Source organism: Chiloscyllium plagiosum, unplaced genomic scaffold (assembly GCF_037043375.1).
Source record: "Chiloscyllium plagiosum isolate Xiang-an unplaced genomic scaffold, Cpla_swu_hap1 HiC_scaffold_14, whole genome shotgun sequence".
Taxonomy (NCBI): Eukaryota; Metazoa; Chordata; class Chondrichthyes; order Orectolobiformes; family Hemiscylliidae; genus Chiloscyllium; species Chiloscyllium plagiosum.
Window position 1 is genome coordinate 83,944,785 of NW_028270152.1, and position 20,693 is coordinate 83,965,477.

Genomic DNA, 20,693 nt, shown 5'->3' on the forward strand with positions numbered 1-20,693 from the left:
TGTTTGACCCTAAAAACTGGATAGTTTACTCTGATTCCCATTACATCCATTTTTGTTAAGCTCCTTGATGTCAACAGAAGTCAACCACTGCTTTGACATCAGGGCCAGTCATTATTACCTGAACCCTTGTGTCAAACTTTTTTGTTCACATCAATAAGTCATGATATAGGAGCAGCGAGTGCTTTCTTCAAACAGGTGGTATTGAATGTGTGGACTTCTCTTCTCAAGAGTGTTCGGAGAGCCAGATGACCGAAAGTATTTGAAGAGCAGGTAGATGGATATTGATCTTTCAGAGAGTTGAGGGCTATGAAAAATTGGGTATGAAAGAGGATTTGAGAACAAGAGCAGATTAGTCATGATCTTAGTGAAGGGCAAGGCAGGCTTGAGGAGTGAATGACCTGCCCCTGTTTCTAATGTTCTCCCATTCTGTTATTGGAAAGTTAGTGGGTGTTATTTTCATGGATGTTCTGTTATTGTTTATTGCAGTCAGTGAGACCAGAGGATTGTGTGAGCCATCGCTGGGTGAGGTATGGGGGTTGTATTCAGTGAATCTGTGTCTACAACATGACCAACAAATGAAGCACAAGTTGCAGAGAGGGGAGAGGGGAAGCTCTGTAAAGAGAGATGAGGGTAATCTTTCATACCCAGCCTGAGTTTTCTAATTACATTTCACAAATCACCTCAAAGCGTGTGTGACAGTCTTGAAGGGCTGAATGGTCTCCTCTGTTGCTGTGAACCAGGTTATAGCAGCAAGTATCCTCCAACTGCTCCTGTCTAGCAGGTATGAGGGGCTGAATGGAACACAGGAACATGGGACTGAGGAGCAGGAGAGGGTCATTAGATAGAACATAGAACATAGAACATAGAACAATACAGCACAGAACAGGCCCTTCGGCCCACGATGTTGTGCCGAACATTTGTCCTAGCTTAAGCACCCATCCATGTACCTATCCAATTGTCGCTAAAAGGTCACCAAAGATTCTGACTCTACCACTCCCACAGGCAGCGCATTCCATGCCCCCACCACTCTCTGGGTAAAGAACCCACCCCTGACATCTCCCCTATACCTTCCACCCTTCACCTTAAATTTATGTCCCCTTGTAACACTCTGTTGTACCCGGGGAAAAAGTTTCTGACTGTCTACTCTATCTATACTTTGAGCCTTCTCTACCAGTCACTAAGATTGTGGCTGATCAGGTTGGGGTCTCCTCCCCACTTGTCTGTCTGTGTCCCGTTATCCATGAATCACTTCTCTATCAAATATTTAATTAATGCAGTTTTCAATCAATGTGAACATAGAGGCACGATAACATTCCAGTGAAGGGAATTCTGACTTGAAAGGTGCTTTCAGAATTTTTCATCATCCCTCTTGTAGACTCCGAGAGTCGTGCAGAATGGAAACAGACCCGTTAGTCCAATCTGTTCACTCCGATCAGATATCAAATCTGATCTCGTCCCGTTTGCCAGCATTTTAGCCAATATCCCTCCTCTTTCAGATACTTTTTAAATGTGCGATTGTAACTGCCTTCACCACTTCCTCTGACAGCACTTTCTGTACACACACCACTCTCTGTGTGAAATATTTATCTTCAGGTTCCTTCTAAATCATTCGCCCTCTCCCCTCCAACCTATGCTCTCTTGTTCTAGACTCCCCTCTCCTGGGGAGCAGAACGTGGCTGTTCAGAACATCCATGCCCCTGATGGTTTTATAAATCACTATAATGTCACCCTTCAGCCTCTGGCAATCCAGGGAGAAACACCTCAACCTAATCAACCTCTCCCTAAAGCTCAAACCTCCACTCCTGAGAGAATATGTAAATCTTTTCTGCAGAAAACCGAGCTGTACTCAGTATTCTTAACGTGGCCTCACCAACATCCTGTACAGATACAACATACCACCACAACCCCAATACTCAATGCTCTGACTGATTAAGGCAAATGTGCCAAATGTGTTCTGTCCCACTCTGTCTACCTGCGACTCCACTTTCAAGGAACAGTGTACCTGCAGCCCTATGTCCCTTTGTTTCACATCACGCCCCAGGACCTTACCATTACGTGTATAATTTCTACCCTGATTTGCCTTCCCAAAATGCAAAACCTCGTATTTATCTAAATTAAACTTCATCTGTCACTCCTTTCCCTTTGTCCCATCTAATTGTGTTCTCGTTGTACTCTGAGATAATCTACGACACCACCTTTCTGATGTAATCCGTAAACTTACTAACTATAGCCCCAATATTCACATCTAAATATTTTCCATAAATGATGAAATACAGTGAACTCAGTACTGATTCTTAAAGCACACTGCTGCTTACAAGCCTCCAGTCTGAAAAATATCCCTCTTTCGTCAAGCCAATTGTGACTAGCTTCTTCTGTATCCCATGTGACTGAAACTTACTAATCTGTCTACCAATCGGAATGAAATACTAGCAATGAAGAGAGGTTGAGTAGGTTAGGTTTATTTTCACTAGAAAAAATGAGATTGAGGGGGACCTGATTGAGGTTTGCAAAATCATAATGGGTATAGACAGGGTGGATGGAGACAAGCTTTTTCCCAGGGTGAGGGATCCAATAACGAGAGGTCACGCTTTCAAAGTGGGAGGTGGAAAGCTTAAGGGGGATAAATGCAGTAAGTATTTCACACAGAGGGTGGTGGGCGTTTGGAACGCGATGCTAGCAGAGGTGGTAGAGGGAGGCACGGCAGATTCATTTAAGATGCGTCTGGACAGATGCATGAGTAGGTGGGGAGCAGAGGGATACAATTCGGCAACAGATTTGGACAGTTCATTTGGATCGGCTCAGGCTTGGAGGGAGAAGGGTCTGTTCCTGGGTTCGAAATTTTCTTTGCTCTTTGATGTTTAAATGAACACCTTGCTGAAGTCCATATAGACAATGTCTACCAAACTGCCTTCATCAATCTTCTTTGTCACCTCTTCAAAAAACTCAACAAAATGAATGAGACATGATTTCCCATGCAGAAAGCCCCGTTGACTACCTCGATCAGCCCTTGCCTTCCCAAACGTGTTTAAATGCTATCCCTCAGAATCCCCTCCAACAACTTACCCATCACTGACATCAGGCTCACCCATCTATAGTTCACTGTTTACTTTTCTAGTCCCACTCCTCCACTGCTTACAACAAATGTTCAATGTGACCAGGTTTGTGATGTAGCCGATGATACCTGTCTCAGATTGGGTCAGGTTCAATTTTAGGAACAAGTCAGACTGGTTTCTGTAATCTGCTAAAATAACACGTTTATGATCCAGAGCAATGTTACTCAAACTATGATGGAAAGATGAATGGCAAACTGTTTGGGTATTGCAAATATATAATCAATAATTCCCTTTCTACACACACACACACACACACACACACACACACACACACACACACACACACACACACACACACACACACACACACACACACACACACACACACACACACACACACACACACAAAACCGACAAAGTCTCTGCCATTTTAACTTGAAAGAAATGAAAAAAGGAAAAATTGCAAGATTGTCCAAAACATTATTCTGCTTCTGAAGATGTTGAGATATTGTACTCACACAGCTGCTAGCAATGGGATTTCATCCAGGGAGAGTGGGATTTGTTTGAATTCCCTTTGCTTTAGGCAGTGAGTACATCCAATGAATTCTGGTCAGCGATCACCCAAAGGGTTCGCACGTGGTTAGCACTGCAGCCCCACAGCACCAGGGACTTAGGATAGATTCCAGCCTTGGTTGACTGTCTGTGTGGAGTTTGTACATTCTCCACTTTCCTCTGTGAGCTTCTAATGAGTGATCCAGTTTCCTACCACAGCTCAAACTGTGTAGGTTCGGTGGATTGGTCATGCTAAATTGTCTGTAGTGGTCATGGATTTCTAGGTTAGGTGCTTTAGTCAGGGGTAACTATAGGGGAATGGGTTGGGAAGGTTGGTGTGGACTTGTTGGGCTGAAGGGTCTGTTTCAATACTGCAGGGATTCTATAAAAATAAGAACGGTGTCGACGACTGTAGAGTTTTTTTTTAGCTCGCACACATTGCTGTGATGAGGAACAATGAAGGAGAGAGTGTGCAATAGGCCATTTTCTCTCGGGCAGATTATATTTTCTCCCTCTCTGAGCTGAATCACACAATAATGTTGTCCTCTCCCAAACTGGACCATGTGAGGTATCCTTGTACATTGTCCAATCTATGTCTTCATCACATTCCCTGTTCCATATAGGTGCATCATTGCTGCTGTCATACACAGAGTCATACCCTTATCAGAAAATGGTCTCAGTCGATTTGAAATACGTTCACATGTCCCTGCGTCATTAAAAAAAAGTAATTTATTCAAAATACCTGTGTTAAAATGAATGCATTTTTATAAGAAATACAGAAATTGCTGGAAAAGCTCGGCAGGTCGGTCAGCATCCAGGGGCCTTTTACATGCTGTAGTTGTACCAGAATCTGGCAGCTCATTCCATATGCACACCACCCTCTGTGTGAAAAGGTGCCCTTTAGGCCTCTTGAAAACCTTTCCTCTCTCACGTTCAACCAATGGCCCTCTGGTTTTGGACGCCCCTAACCTGGGGAAAATTCCTGACTACTCACCCTATCCATGACCGTTCCGATTTTATAAACCTCTATTGCTCCGAAATGTGACTCCTATCAACACGAATACTGTATTTTCAGTCATCCTGGGTCTAAATTCTGAAATTCAATACTGACACCTCTTCCTTCTCCATCAAGTCAAAATTCTAAATCCATTTTAATCAGTTTGTTCGGATATATCCTCAGACACTTCTGTGGACTTTACACGAGACCTTTGTGTCCGGAGGAAGGGACACTATCCTCACTGCGCAATACCCATCAAGCTGTAACATTATTTTCCTGTGTGTTTGCTCATCAGCCTGTTCTGACATGCTGTGACATACCTCTGCAACAGGCAGGACTTGAATCCAGTCCTACGAGTTCAGAGCTAGGAACACTACCACACAAGTTCAGGAATTGAAATCAAATCCACAGCTCTGGCTCAGAGACATGGACACTACTCACTACCCTAGCATACCCAGATTTTGGGTCATATTTGAAGTTCCCGCTTTCAGCTTGGTGTGGATTTAATATAATCAGGTTACCATTACTGAGCTACACAAAATACTTTGTATTGTTAAACAAGTACAAGATATTTGTCTCAACTGCAGGATATTGAGTGCATGTGCTGTGCCATCGAAATTAACTATGAACATAGTGGGCTTTGAGAAGATTTGTAGCTCAGGTTGAGGATTTGAATGTAGGTTTACTCACTGAGCTGAAAGGTTCATTTCCAGACGTTTCATTAATTTACTAGGTAACATCTTCAGTGGACTGTGTGCAAAGCAATGCTGAAACTTCCTGCTTTCTATTTGTATGTTTGGGTTTCTTTGAGTTGGTGATGTCATTTCCTTTGATGATGTTATTTCCTGTGGTGAAGTCACTTCCTGTTCCTTTTCTCAGCAGGTGTTAGATGGGGTCTAACTCGATGTGTTTGTTGATAGAGTTCTGATAGGAATGCCATGCTTCTAGAAATTCTCGTGCATGTCTTTGTTTGGCTTGTCCTTGTATGGATGTATTGTCCCAGTCGAAGTGGTGTCCTCCTTAATCTTTATGTGAGGATAATAGCGAGAGACGGTCATGTCCTTTTTTTGGCTTGTTGGTGTTCATGTATCCTAGTTTTCTGCCTGTCTGTCCAATGTATTGATCGGTACATTACTTGCACGGTATTTTCTAAATGACATTAGTTTTGCTCATTGTCTGTATAAGGTATTTCAAGTTCATTAGCTGCTGTTTTAGTGTGTTGGTGGATTTGTAGCCTACAATAATGCCAAGGGGTCTGAGTAGTCTGGCATTCATTTCCGAGGTGTCTTTGCAGGGGAGAGTGGCTAGGGTTTCTGGACGTGTTCTGTCTGCTTGTTTGGGTTTGTTGCTGAGAAATCGGCAGACTGTGTTCATTGGGTACCCATTCTTTTTGAATACCCAGTATAGGTGATTTTCCTCTGCTCAACGGACTACCTTTGTGCTGCAATGTATGTTGACTCGTTGAAATAATGTTCTGATGCAACTTCATTTGTGGATGTTGCGATGATTGCTTCTGTCTTTCAATATTTGGTCCATATGTGTTGTTTTTCTGTAGACGCTGGTTTGAAGTTCCCCATTGGCTGTTCACTCTACTGTTACATCTAGGAATGGCAGTTTGTTGTTGTTTTACTCCCCTTTAGTGAATTGTATGCCAGTAATGGTATTATTGATGGTCTTCAAAGTTTCTTCTAACTTGTTTCGTTTCGTGTTGACAAAGGTGTCATCCACGTAGCGGACCAGAGTTTGGGTTGGATGATTGCAGAGCTTTTTTGCTCAAGTCTCTTCATTATTGCCTCTACTAAGAACCCAGATATCGGAAATCCCATGGGTGTTCCATTGGTTTGTCTGCCCGTTTTGTTGTTGAAGGTCAAGTGGGTGGTAAGGCATGGGTCAACTAGCTTGATGATATTCTCCTTGTTGATGAAGTTAGTGGTGTTTTGTGTCTGTGTCTTTGGGTCTTCTAATAGTGTAGTCAGTGTTTCCTTGGCCAGGTTAATGTTGATTGAGGTAAACAGAGTTGTTACATCAAAGGAGACCATTATTTCATCCTCTTCTATCTTACTGTCTTTAATGGTCCTCAGAAATTCTTGGTTGGAATGGATGGAGTGGAGTGAGCCTTATACTAAGTTTCCTGGTCTTTGGTGTAGCTTATTGGCCAATCTGTAAGTTGGTGACTGTCGTGATGGGACTTCGAGGTGGTAATTAGTGAGATTGTAATTATTCTCCTCTTCGGGGACTGAACATAGCTGAGTAATTTTCCACATTGCCAGGGAGATGTCAGAGTTGTAGCTGGAATGAAACAGCTTCCCCAGGGACACGGCTTGTTGTGCAGCAGAAGTCTTCAGTCCTATTGCAGGAATGGGGTAGGGCACATTGCCTTTGTCGTATCTACTGTGTCCAGCTGTTATTTCATGTACGTACATCAAATCGAGTTGTTTGAAGACTGGCATCTGCGAGTCTGTGGGAATCATGATGAGTGTGAGTTGGATCATCTACTCAACACGTCTGTCTGAGGATAGTGCAGACACCACATCTGAGTGGTTTTATGAAAGGGAAATTATACTTTGCCCTGTAAAATCATGCAAAGTATTTCTGGAGATGCCTGAGAATGTAACAAGCGGATTTGATGAAGGGGGTCTGGTAGTCACGAGGCTTTCCAGAGATTTTCCACAAGGTATTAGTAAATAAAAGTTCTTAAACAAGACAGAAGCTCGTAGGATGATGGATAATGTATTAACATGGAATGATGATTGGTGAGCACATAGAAATCGGAGAGTCAGGATTAATGAATCTTCATGATAAAGTTGTATCTGCTGGAGGACCACAGCTATCAGTCCGATGGCATCAGTTATTTACAATCTATACTGATAGTCTGAAGGAGGGAGCTGAGTGCAATATACATCTGAGTTTGTGGATGACACTGAGAACCAAAAGACAGGCTGTTATTTAATGGAGAGGACTTCCAGAAAAGGAGCAGTAAAAAGGAATTGGAGTCTTCAGGTGTATGAAACAGAAAGTCGGCATGCTGATGCATCACGTAACTAGGTTGGTTCAAAAGACGGGTTCCTGGGATGGAAGGTTTGTGTTCTTGAGAATCTCTAAAATGGTGAGGCGATTATTTATTGGGGTTTAAATGAATGAGGAGTGGTACTGCTGAAAAATACAAGACACAGAGATGGGTTGATGCGGTAGATGTTGAGAAGTTGTTACCATTCCTGGGTGGAGTCTCGAACTCGAGGACATAGATACCGAATATGGAACATCGATTTCAGTCTGAGATGCAAAGTGATGTCTTCTCCCAGAAGGTAGTGAATGTCTGGAATTCCCTGACCCAGAGAGGTGTGGAGGGATACAAGGAGTCGGCAAGAAAGTGGAGTTAGACCTGGAGTAGATCAGTCATGTTCGTATTAAATGACAAGGCAATCTTGAGGGCCGAATAGCCTACTCTTGTTCCTATTTATTAATTTCACATGTTATGCTTTTGGAAAGTAACTGGCTATTTTCCAGTGAATTTGTTTGAGTTAACCCTGGGTGCGGTATGGGGCCTGTATTCACAGCGAATCTGGATCTGGGACATGACTTACATCTGGAGCAGAAGTCACAGAGAGGGGAAGTCTGGAAACAGCGATTGGGGGTGAGGGTCACTTCCTGGCCCAGCCTGGATTTTCCAAGTACATTTCCAAAATACACATAACCATCGGAGTGGCCTCGACCTACCCCTGTGTCGCAGGTGCGAAGGGCTGATTGGAACATCAGAACATAGGACTGAGGGACACGAGGGGGCCAGTCGGCCCTTTGACACTACTGCACTTGTAAATGAGGTCATGGCTCATCTTATTGTGGCCCCAGCTGCACTTTTCTCTCCATGCATCATTATCCCTGATTCACCTGTCTATGGAAAATCAGCCGAAGCCAGCCTCGATATAATACAAAGACTTTTGCCATCCCAAACTTCTGGGAAAGATGATTCCCACTTGAATATTCTCACTTTGTAAATTTCTTCTCACTCTAGTTGTGACTGAGGATGGAGGGTGTCACTCTTTCCTTTCTAGTCCCACTCCTACACAGCTGACAACAAATTTTAAATGTAACCAGGTTCGTGATATGGCCGATGATAAAGGTCTCAGACTGGGTCAGGTTCAGTGGTAAGAACAAGTCAAGCAGATTTCTTTAGTCAGCCACAAGTGACTAACAGAACGAACGGACGAGTATAGTGGACCTGTTGGTAGCACTGCTGCCTCACATCACCAAGGATCTGGGATCAATTCCAATCTCAGGCGACCCTCCATGTGGAGTTTAAACATTCTCCCCATGCCTGTGTGTATTTCATCTCAGTGCTCCAGTTTCCTGCCACATTCCAAATATCTGCAGTTTAAAGTGGATTGCCCAGGGATGCCTATGTTAGGTGGGTTAGTTATGGGAAATGCAGGGTTACATGGATAAGGTAGAGGGCACGGGTGGGATGCTGTTTGGTGGATCAGTGCGGGCTTAATGGATGGAATATCCTGCCTCCACACTGTAGAGGTTCTATGACAATGACAACAAATTTGGACTACAAACACCCAGTGGGTGTATACCTGATCCACTCTCCTCAAGGTCTTGTATGTTTCATTCTCATTCCACGAGTAACCTGTTAAAACCTTCATAATATAATCCCTTCACCCCAGGAACACGTGAAATGAAACATCGCTGAAGTGCTTTCAATGTAATTATATCCTTTCTCAGATAAGGAGACACACAAAAAAAACTAATCTCACACTCAGATCCTAAGGTTTATATTCGTTTTCTCAAAGTGCTGTGAGTGTTTGGAACTCTCATCCCCACAGAGCACTGAAGGCAGAGATATTGAATATTTTTGAGGCACCGACAGAAGGTTCATGAATAACAACAGAGTCAAGGATTTTCGAGGAATGGGCAGCAATTTGCAGCAATTTGTATCAAATTACACGGGTCCAGAACATACAGGAATATAATGCAAAATGAAATGATAATATCGATAAAATGTTAAGGGGGAATACAAGATGGCGGCGATCCAGAAGGTCTGTTTTACTGGGCTCTGCATCACAGCACTGGAAACGTGGTTCTCTAACCCATCCCATCCCAGCCATTTACGTAAAATTCAACACTAAAAGAGCAACAGAATCTTTACTAATCCCGTTTTGTCAAGTGGAAATGACAAAACATGGGAAAGGATCGATTAAGTCCCAACAAGTGGTGCACCCGTCAGAAGCATCGAACATGCCTGGGGCTGCAGCTGCAACCCACTCTGCTCGTTCCATGGACCCAGGTACTCACCAGGCCTTGGTCACTGAGTTCACCAAGTTATGTGAAATGATTGAAGCCATGACTGAAGAACAGTTCAGCCGTGGCTTCAGCCGCTCTCAGCCGCGCTTCAAAAACATGAGCAGCAACGTGACAGCCTTGGAAACAGAACAGACGATATCAAGCGCCGAACTGCAGTGGCAGGGACCGTAATCAATTCCTTTCAGGAGAGGATACTTGCCTTTGAAAACCAGGTCCATACCTTAACTGAACATGACGACGACCGCGAGAACAGGGTTAGGATGAGGATGTTCACATCTTCGGTTTGCTGGACCGGACGGAAGGTGGTCAGCCAGTGAGTTTATTGAGAACTGGCTGCAGTGATTCCTTCACTTCAAAACTGAAAAGGGACAGGTGAAGACTGAGACAGTTCGTCGGATTATGGTGCGCAGGTCAGACTCAGACCAACGCCTTCGCCCTGTCCTTGTGCGGTTACATAGTTATGGGGATAAACAAAGATTGATGGAATCGTCCAGAACACAATCTTCCAATTGCTTTAATTCAAGAGGGCCCCAGTATTATGTTCTTTCAGGACTTTTCAACGGTGGTGATTCAGGAAAGAAAATCTTTTGATGACATCAACAGAAGAGTAAGGGAACTCGGGATTCAGTATTCCTTACTGTACCCACCGATACTCTATATTGCTTTCAATGGATCCATACACTCTTCTGACTCTCCAGAGAAAGTGAAACCTTTGTGGACATTTTAAAGTAAGATGGATGTTTAGATAGTCATGTTTCTCTCTTCAAGAAATTTTCTTGGATTTTTCTGGTATTAACCAGTGTTAAACTGTAGTCGGGGATGGGTAGAGTATTCACTTTTAACTTCTTCATTAGTATTACTATTTTTTTCTTTCCTTGCTTGTGTCTGGGGTGTGGCTCAAGCTAAAATGGGTTACAAAGATAGTTGTGATGACTAAATACCGACCAAAGGGCAGTTGAAGGCCGATTTTTGTTGTTAATTGCCCCGGATGTCATATTGGTAGTATGCAGAAGATAAAGTTTTATGATATGGAACCGTCCCCACTGGGCGGGTGTGGGGTAAATTCCCTATCGAGTGTCATTGGCACTTTGGATTTTGTTTCATTTTTTTGTGTTTTTTTAGTTTAATTTTGGAAAGTTTTGAGAGCTTGTTAGTTGCCGTAGTCTTATTTTGTGTTGTTTTTAAGCTCAATGAGTTGTTTTTCATTCATGATCAGTGATGTGAAATTCGAGTTCTTCCTCTCTAGAGCTCAAATGTTGCTACAGTGTGCGATGGATAATGATGTTCTTAAATGGTGTACCTGGAACAATAAGCGGAGCCATCTTCCAGTCAAGAGGAAGAATGTACTTTCTAGTCTTAGAAAGGAGAGCGTGGATGTTGTCCTATTGCAGGAGATATACCTTGATGACAAGGAACATTATGAAATTACAGAAGGGCGGGTTTGATCGGATTTATTTCTTGTTTTTTAATAGTAGGAGTAGGGGAGAAGCCATACTGGATAGGAAGAAACTTGCAGTTAAATTCTAGATTATATTTGACACTCAAAGGAAGATCATATCCTGAAATCCTTGAACTATGGGAAAGAACACAGTATTTTGAATGTTTATTGCATCCTGTCGAATCCTTCGGAAACCATGTTAGATGCAGTTTCCAAATTAAGTTATCTTGCCTCGTGGCACATTATTGTAGACGATTTCAATTGTATCACGTACCCCACAGTGGACAGAATGTCCAAAGGTCCCCCAGTACCCTCGTTATAATGTAAGCAATTAGTGGATTTGTGTGCAGAACGAGAGCTGGTGAATGTCTGGAGGCAGATCTACCTTACAAGTAGGGATTTTATTTTCTTCTTTAACCTGCAGAAATATCACACGAGGGTTGATATCTTCCCCATCCTGCAACAATCTTAGATTCGGTGGCATCCTGCACAATTTGGAATATTACCATGAAGCAGTATACCTATTGATTAAGATTAAGGGCAATATAACAGATTTGATACACTGGCGAATGTATCCCTTTATTCATAAGTCTAGTTAGTTCATTGAGTATTTCTGCAATGAATTCAGATCTTCCTTAGCCATTAATTCAGATTCAACCAGTAACCCATCCATTCTATGGGAAATTGCTAAGGCTTATGCCGAGGGAATAATTATTCCTTAGGATGCAGCAGAAGGGGGAGCAGGAACGTTGGTTTGCGGCACAGCTGAGGGCGGCCGAGTGGGCATAATGTGATAGACCCTCAGTGGCTAAGCTGCAGAGGATCAAAATGCTTCAGTCTACAGTGAAATCCACACTCAAACAGACAGCCAAGAAGGAACTTACTTTTGCAAAACAAAGGTTGTTTGAACATGTTGAAAAGCCAGGCAAGGATTTAGACTGTCCTGCCAGGAACCCGAGCGCCCTTCTCAAGCCATTACCTCAATTAGGGAATGCAATGGGATCCTTACCTTCGATTCCAAAAAGATTAATGTCTCCTCTCTGAGGTTTTTCTCCAAATTATTTCAGACTGAACATTTTAAGGATAGATGGATAAAGATGGAGTCATTTTTCAAGAACCTGAGTCTTCCAGGAGTAACCCCTGAATAGGTGTTGTGCCTTAATGCACCATTGTCAGCGCAGGAAGGTGTGAAGCAGCTTCACAATGGAAAGGCGCACGTTCCTGACGGATTTCCTCGTTAAATTTATAAATAATTTATAAACCTATTGTCAGGGCTGATGTTTAACACGTTCCGTCACTCATACAGTCACGAACCCCTCCCTCCATCCTTAAGAGAGGCTCATATCTTTCTGATGCTGAAGAAAGGAAGACCCTGGAGGATTGTGCTTCTTACACACCAATCTCATTTTAAAATGTTGGTTACAAAATCCTATCTGAAACCCGTGCATTCAGGCTGGAATCTTTGCTGCCTTCCGTTGCCAAAGAGGACCAAACAGGCTTTATAAAGGGCCGTAGATATTCCTACAATGTTAAGAATTTACTCAATATGATCCAAGAGTGTCAACAACAATCTGTCCAGGGATTATTGATCTCTTGAGATGAGAGAAGGCATTTGATTGGGTTGAGTGCCCGGATCTCTTCTGTACATTAGAATGGTTTGGTCTTTGCAAGGTTTTTATCAAGTGGGTGAGGTTCCTTTACCGCGATCCTCTGGCTGCGGTTGTCACTAATGGTGTGCCAACCAGAAATATTAATATTTCTCCAGGCAGCCGCAAAGGTTGACACCTTTTGCCATTGTTGGTTACGTTGGTGATTGAGCCATTGGCGGAGGCCATCCGTAGGTACGCCAACATATCTGCCCCAGAAGTGGGATAAAAGTCACGTAAGATTTCATTGTATGCAGATGAGGGTCTTATGTTTTTGTCAAATCCCACAATTTCGGTAGTTCACGTGATGCAATGCATTAATTCACTTTTTGCCTTTCTGGCGATAAGATTAATTTTACAAAGTTGGAGGCCATGCCTATGGGAGGTCTTAGGGAAATACCTGATACTGAGGGCAAATCCTGGTTTCCTTTTAAATGGTCACTGAGGTGGTTTCCCTATTTCAGTATATTCATTGCATTCGTCTTTGATCATTTATTTAACGTGAACTTTGTCCATTTGTTTGACAAAATTAAACAAGACATTCAAAGATGGGAGTCATTTCCAATATCCTGGCTAGGTTGGATAATTGATATTAAAATAAATGTCCTTCCTCATTTCCTATACCCCGTGTGAATGCTTTCTTTGATATTTCCCAAACAAATAACGCATGTAGCGGCACGGTGGCACAGTGGTTAGCACTGCTGCCTCACAGCGCTAATGACCCGAATTCACTTCCCGACTCAGGCGACTGACTGCGTGGAGTTTGTACATTTTCCTCGTGTCTGTATGGGTTTCCTCCCATAGTCCAAAAATGTGCAGGTTAGGTGAATTGGTCGTGCTAAATTGCCCATAATGTTAGGTGACGGGGTAAATGTAGGGGAATGGGTCTGGCTGAATTGCGCTTCGGTGGGTCGGTGTGGAATTGTTGTGCCAAAGGTCCTGTTTCCACACTGTAAGTAATTAATCTAAGATGCTTTTTAGGGAAAGAATGGCTGGTTTAGCTCTTTTATTTGGCACCATAAGTGATTCTTTATCGAGATAACAAAATTGCAACTGCCCCACAGATTGTGAGGAGTTGATTTCCCCGATTAAAAGCAATCAATTAAGTTTTCTCTCATCATGTTTGAGTGCCTGGGCCGCTGAGATCTCAGCATCAATTTGGCTAGACATTGAGTTCTCCCAGAAAAAGTGAACCCTTATTATTCTGTTTTCTTAGATAAAATGACAACGTTTATGGAGTATTGTCATAAACTAATGATGATCAATACTGTTAAAGAATGAAGGACAATGCGTCACGTTGAGGACAATATAGCCAAAATCATGTTTCTTATCCTTATAATTGGTCTACCGTGTTGTCAACCGGGGATAATGGATTCCAGGTTTAAACTGTGGGCAGCGAAGGAGGTACCTTGCTTGGGTGATTTAGAATTAGTAGAATCCCTACAGTGTGGAAACAGATCCTTGGGCCCCAAAAGTCCACTTAGATCCTCTGAAGAGTAAGCCACCCATACCCATTCCCCTACCATACTAAATTTACCCTGATTAATGCCCCAACTTACAGATCCTGCAAACCTATGAGCAATTTAGCAATGGCAAATTCATCTAACCTGCACGTCAATGTGACTGTGGGATAAAACCTATGCAGTCACAGTTGACAATATACTAAGTCCACACAACCAGTCACACAAGGCTGGAACCAAACCCTGGTGCTGTGAGTCAGCAGTGCAAACCACTGAGCCACCACGTGCTACTTGAGGGAGAAACAATGATATCATTTGATCAAATAACTCGTAAGTATGGGCAACCTAGTAGAGACTTCTTCTGGGTTTTCTTTCACACGAGAGATTTGATTTAAAAATTACTTTTAACAGACACTTATAGATCCGATATAGAGAAGTGGATTCTTACTGTTCAGAATACCCTCTCTGTCAGTACCCTTAATCATTAGTTGGATAGTGTCCCCTCAGACAAGACTGTGCAGCTTCGTGACGTCTGTGCGAGAGAGTTGGGGGTTTAGATCTCTTCACAGACATGGGAGAATATTTGTGAGAAAGCTCAAAGGATTTTGATCTGTAATACGGCCCATTCCATGCAGTTGAAAATTCTTCATAGGGACTATCTGACACCAGATTTCCTCTCAAAATTCAAAGTGGGATTATCTTCAGCATGCCCTAAATGCATAATGACTACAGACACTCTTACTCATTGCATGTGGTCCTGCTGCAGGCTTTGTATATGTTGGATCACTGTTTTAGGTGTGGTAGAGTTGGTCTTGGGGACCGAATTGGAGATGGACCCGGTTTCTCTTTTCCTGGGCCTGCCCAGAGTATATTACGCAGATGCACATGGGAAAAAAAATATCCTTACTTTCTGTGCTTGGAAAAATATTCTGTTGTGCTGGATGTCTGAAAACTCCCCGGGGAGTTGTGTCTTTGTAAGCTCATCATGGAGAATATCCCTTTGGACTTTCTCACCAGAATGGTTCACCAAAAATCAGAGGTTAATATAAGTCATAGAATCATAGAGTCATGGAGATGTAAAGCATGGAACAATACACTTCAGTACGACCCATCCTTGCCGATCACATATCCCAAACCAATCTAGTCCCACCTGCCAGCACCCAGCCCATATTCCTCCAAACTCTTCCTTTTCATTTACCCATCCAAATTCCTCTAAAATATTGCACCTGAATTAGCCTCCCTCACTCCACCTGGCAACTCATTCCACACACGCACCATCCTCTGTGTGAAATAGTTGCCACGTAGGTCTCTTTTATATCTTTCTCCTCTCACCCTAAAACTATGCCCTCTCGTTCTGTACTCCCCGACCCCAGGTACCTATTTACCCTATCCATGCCGCTCATAATTTTGTAAACCTCTATAAGGTCACCCCTCCACCTCCGACGCTCCAGGGAAAACAGCCCCAGCCTGTTCAGCCTATTTCGAAAGCTCAAATTCTCCAACACTGGCAACATCCTTGTAAGTCTTTCCTGAACCCTTTCAAGTTTCACAACATCTTTCCGATAGGAAGGAGATGAGAATTACACGCAATATTCCAACAGTGGCTGAGCCAATGTCCTGTACAGCCACAACATGATCTTTCAACTCCTGTAATCTATACTCTGACCAATAAAGGAAAGCATACCAAATGATTTCTTCACTATCCTATCTACCTGCGATTCCACTTTCAAGGAGCTATGAACCTACACTCCAAGGTCTCTTTGTTCAGCAACACTCCCTGCGACCTTACCATTAAATGTATAAGTCCGGCTAAACCTTGCTTTCCAAAAGTGCAGCACCTCACATTTATCTGAATTAAACTCCATCTGCCACTTCTCAGCCCATTTTGCCATTTGGTCAAGATCCCGTTGTAATCTGAGATGACCCTCTTCTCTGCACACTACACCTCCAAACTTACTAACTGCACCTCTTATGCTCGCATCTAAATCATTTATGTCAATGACAAAAAGTAGTGAATCCAACACCGATCCTTCTGGCACTGCACTGGTCACAGGCCTCCGATCTGAAAAACAACCGTCCATCACCACCCTCTGTCTTCTACCTTTGAGCCAGTTCTGTATCCAAGTGGCTAGTTCTCCATGTATTCCATGAGATCTAATCTAACCATGGAGAACCTCATCAAAATCCTTACTGAAGTCCCGATATGTCACATCTGCCCCTCTGCCCTCTTTGTTACTTCCTCAAAAAAACGCAATCAAGTTGGTGAGACATGATTTCTCACGCACAAAACCATGTTGATTATCCCTAATCAGTCCTTGCCTTTCCAAATACATGCACATCCTGTCGTTCAGGATTCCCTCCAACAACTTGCCCACCACCAACGCCAGGCTCACTGCTCTATAGTTCCCTGGCTTGTCTTAACCGCCCTTCTTAAACAGTGGCGCCACGTTAGCCAACGTCCAGTCTTCCAGCACCTCACCTGTGACTATCCATATTACAAATCTCTCAGCAAGAGTCCCAGCAATCACTTCTCGAGCTTCCCACAGAGTTCTAGGGTACATCTGATCAGGTACTGGGGACCCGTTTCAAGACATCCAACACTTTCCCCTCTGTAATATGGACAGTTTGCAAAGGTGTCACCATTTATTTCCCTACATTTTACATCTTCCATATCTTTTCAACAGTAAATACTGATACAAAATACTCGTTTAGTATCTCCCCCATACTTCCTGTACTAGGAAAAATATTCTGTTGTGTTGGATGTCTGAAAACCCCCTGGGTCTGTTGGGTAGTTGTAAACTCGTCATGGAAAATATCCCTTTGGACTTTCTCACCAGTATATGGTGCACCAAAAAGCACAGATTGAAATAAGATATGGCAACCCTTTTTGGATTACCGCGATACAGGCTTATCTGCCACTTTAAAAGAGGCATTTATTTAGTCATGATGATATTGTCTAATGAATCAAATTGAAGAATTATGAACATATGAATGTGTATCAATTAATGCTCTTGAAGAACGAGAGCTATCACTTTGTTATGCTGAACCGTATTATTTATTTATTATTTATTGGGGGTTTTTTTTCTTCTGTCCGTTTAGCGATTTTAACTTGCTTTGCATGTACATGCACAAGAATGTTTTTTTTCCAGTTATTTAAGTTGTTTTGTTATTGGTTTTATATAATAATAAAAAAATTCTTCTTCAATAAAACATTTGTTAAAAAAAATTAAAATGCTAACATTGATAGAATAGAGACCCAAAGAACTCTCATTAGAGAGACCACTCATGCTGGTTTATGCTGACGGTCACCACATGGGTGATGGGGTGAGTTTGAGAGAGCATCCCCTTCGTGGTAACCTCTGTCAGTGTGAGGAATTGAATCTGCGCTGGTGTCCTCCCTCTGCATCACAAAGCAACCATCCAGCCAATTGAGTGGGAGACTGTGGAACTGTTGCACACAGAATCAGTCAAGGGGCAAGATAAGCTTTCATGACAAGGAAAAATGTATATTTGATATAACGGTCATGATAACGGCTGAGGATAAAAACGTTCTCTGCTAGAAATTGTATTTTATATTGAGACAAGTGTTTGGAAGGTGTCTTTGGCTGAATACAATAAGGGGAGACAAGCGAAATAACCATAATGACTAATTGTGATTAGATATCGATAACCAGAAAATAAGTGCATGTTTTTGATTGGCCTGTGGAAAGCATGCTGACTGTTGCATGAATTTATAAAGAAGATGATATATATTGTTCGGAGATTCCCTTTCCATACGAAATGCTTTCTGAACGCAAGCTGGAAGAAACCCGGGGTAAAAAATGCCTGAGAATTGTCTGCTCGGTAACAGGAAGCTGGTGGTTGAATGAATGAAAGCTCCTGTGACATGGAGCTGAGAAAACCATCAGATCATCACCGAACGTAATGAATTACTGAATGGCCTCATGATGGATTTTAATTGTGTGTGATTTGTAAAACATATTTCTCTACTCCATCCTCTTACTTGTTACACACTGGGGCACAGCCGTTTTCCTGAAATTGGGAACAAGTTGGAACATTATCTGTAACATTCCATAATTGGCATTCTCCAGAATATTCTATAACTGTGTGGGGGGCATTAGAAATGCAAGAGAGAAAGAGAGGGAAGATGATGCATGCAGTAGTGAGAGTGGTGGAGCATGAACCTTGATCGGGAGAAGGTGCTATAACAGATATGCAGTGAGTGTGAGGGAGCAGAGAGAATATGGTGACCCTTATCCTGACAAAGGGGGCAAGGTTATTGATGCTTGTCCTGTATTGCTGGGCATTTCTTCAGACCGAAGATACTGCACTGAGCTGGGTGGTGAGCTCAGACCAGGCTCAGTGGGTCTGGTGGTGTGATCCCTCTGGGAAGAGAATGGTCCCCCTCTGTACTAGCCCATCCACCAAGACCTCCGTGCTGCTGTCGACAAACCGTGGTGTAATTTCCCCTTAGCTGCCATGCTCGGGTAAACTGTGCAGGACAGCTCCAAACTGAGAAAGTTCAACCGTGTGACAGTTGGCCTTTTAGAGATGGCATCATTGCCAGGAATCACAGAATATCCAGGGGCATCCAGGCGACTGTGAATACCTCCAGTCATGATGGGTGGGAGAATCGGGCTGGTATTGTATGGGAGGGACAATATGGAGTGGGGTGGGTAGTTAATGAGATGCGTTTGGTAAGATAACACCAGGAAACTAGCTCAGCCTCGTGCATACAACCCCTCTGTCACACTTAATGAAATTGTCACTGAGACAGTTTTTTGTTTGAATCAGCCCAGTGAGGCGAAGACTCTGCTTTCCTCACTCCCAGTTACAAAGCTGCAGAACAAATGCTCATCCAAAACTCTCCATCGCCTGAACTCACAGAAATATCCCTTTCACTCATAATTCTTCATAATATTGACCCGTGTTGAATGATACTATCGAAATGTCTTCATTTTAGCATTCTGAAACCTGTGAACATATCCTTCATGACATTTTTTCTCAGTCTCCCCCCCCGACTCCACTGCAAAACACACTCATTTACAGTCATACTGCATGAGACTGCCAGTATGACTGACCATTTGTCCCAGCTGGTCCACGGCAACCAAAATGCCCATCCACACTCACCCCATTTCGCTGCCCTTCTTCTGTATCCCTCTCATCCTTTCCTATCTGTGTATTTGTCCAAATGCCTTTTCAATGTTGTTATTGTACCCACCTCAACCACTTCCACTGGCAGCTCAGTCCATATGCGTACCACGCTCTGTGTAAAATTGTTGCCCCTCAGGTTCCTTTTTATATATTTTTTTCCTTTCCAAACATTCATGGGTGTTCTCTAGTCCTCGATTTCCCAACCTTGGGAAAAAAATTGAAATATTCACCCCATGCACCCCTCTCGTGATTTTATAAGAGTTACACTTCTATAAGAACCCCTCAGTTTCCTGCGCTGTAAGGAAATAAGTTCTAACCTGTCCAACCTCTGCCTATAACTTAGAGCCTTTAACCCAGGAAACATCTTTGTAAATTTCTTCTACATTCTTTCTTGTTCAATAATTTCATTTCTAGAGCAAGGTGAACAAAACTGAACACAATACTCCAACTGCAGCCTTACCAACATCCTGTACAACTGCAACATAATGTCCCAACTTCTATACTCAATGCCCTGATGTAGGCCAGTGTGCCAACAGCCTTCTTCACTGTCCTGTATATCTGCGACTCAAATTTCAGACAACCGTGCACCTGATCTCCAATGTCCTTTTGTTCAACTACACGCCTTAAGACTCTGTCATTCATCATTAAACTCCTACCTGTATTTGACTTTCTAAAATGCAAGACGTCACACTTATCTTTATTAAACGCCATTTGCTATTTCTCAGCCCACTCGCTTATCAAGGTACTGCTGCCATTTCTGATAATGTTCCTCACTGTAAATGATGCTTCCTAATTTAGAGTCATCTGCAAACGTACTAATCTTGCGCTGTGCACTCTGGTCTAAACCATTGATGTAGTTAACAAACAGCAATGGGCCCATGATCGACCACTGAGGCACTTCACTAGTCACAGGCCTCCAGTCCGACAAGCATACCTCCAACATGGCCATTTGTTTCAACACATCAAACCAATTGTGTCGCCAATTTGCCTGTTTACATTAGAGTCCATGCCATCTAACCTTCCAGGGCGGCCTACCATGTGGAACCTTATCAAAGGCCTTACTGAAATCCACATAGACTATGTCCACCA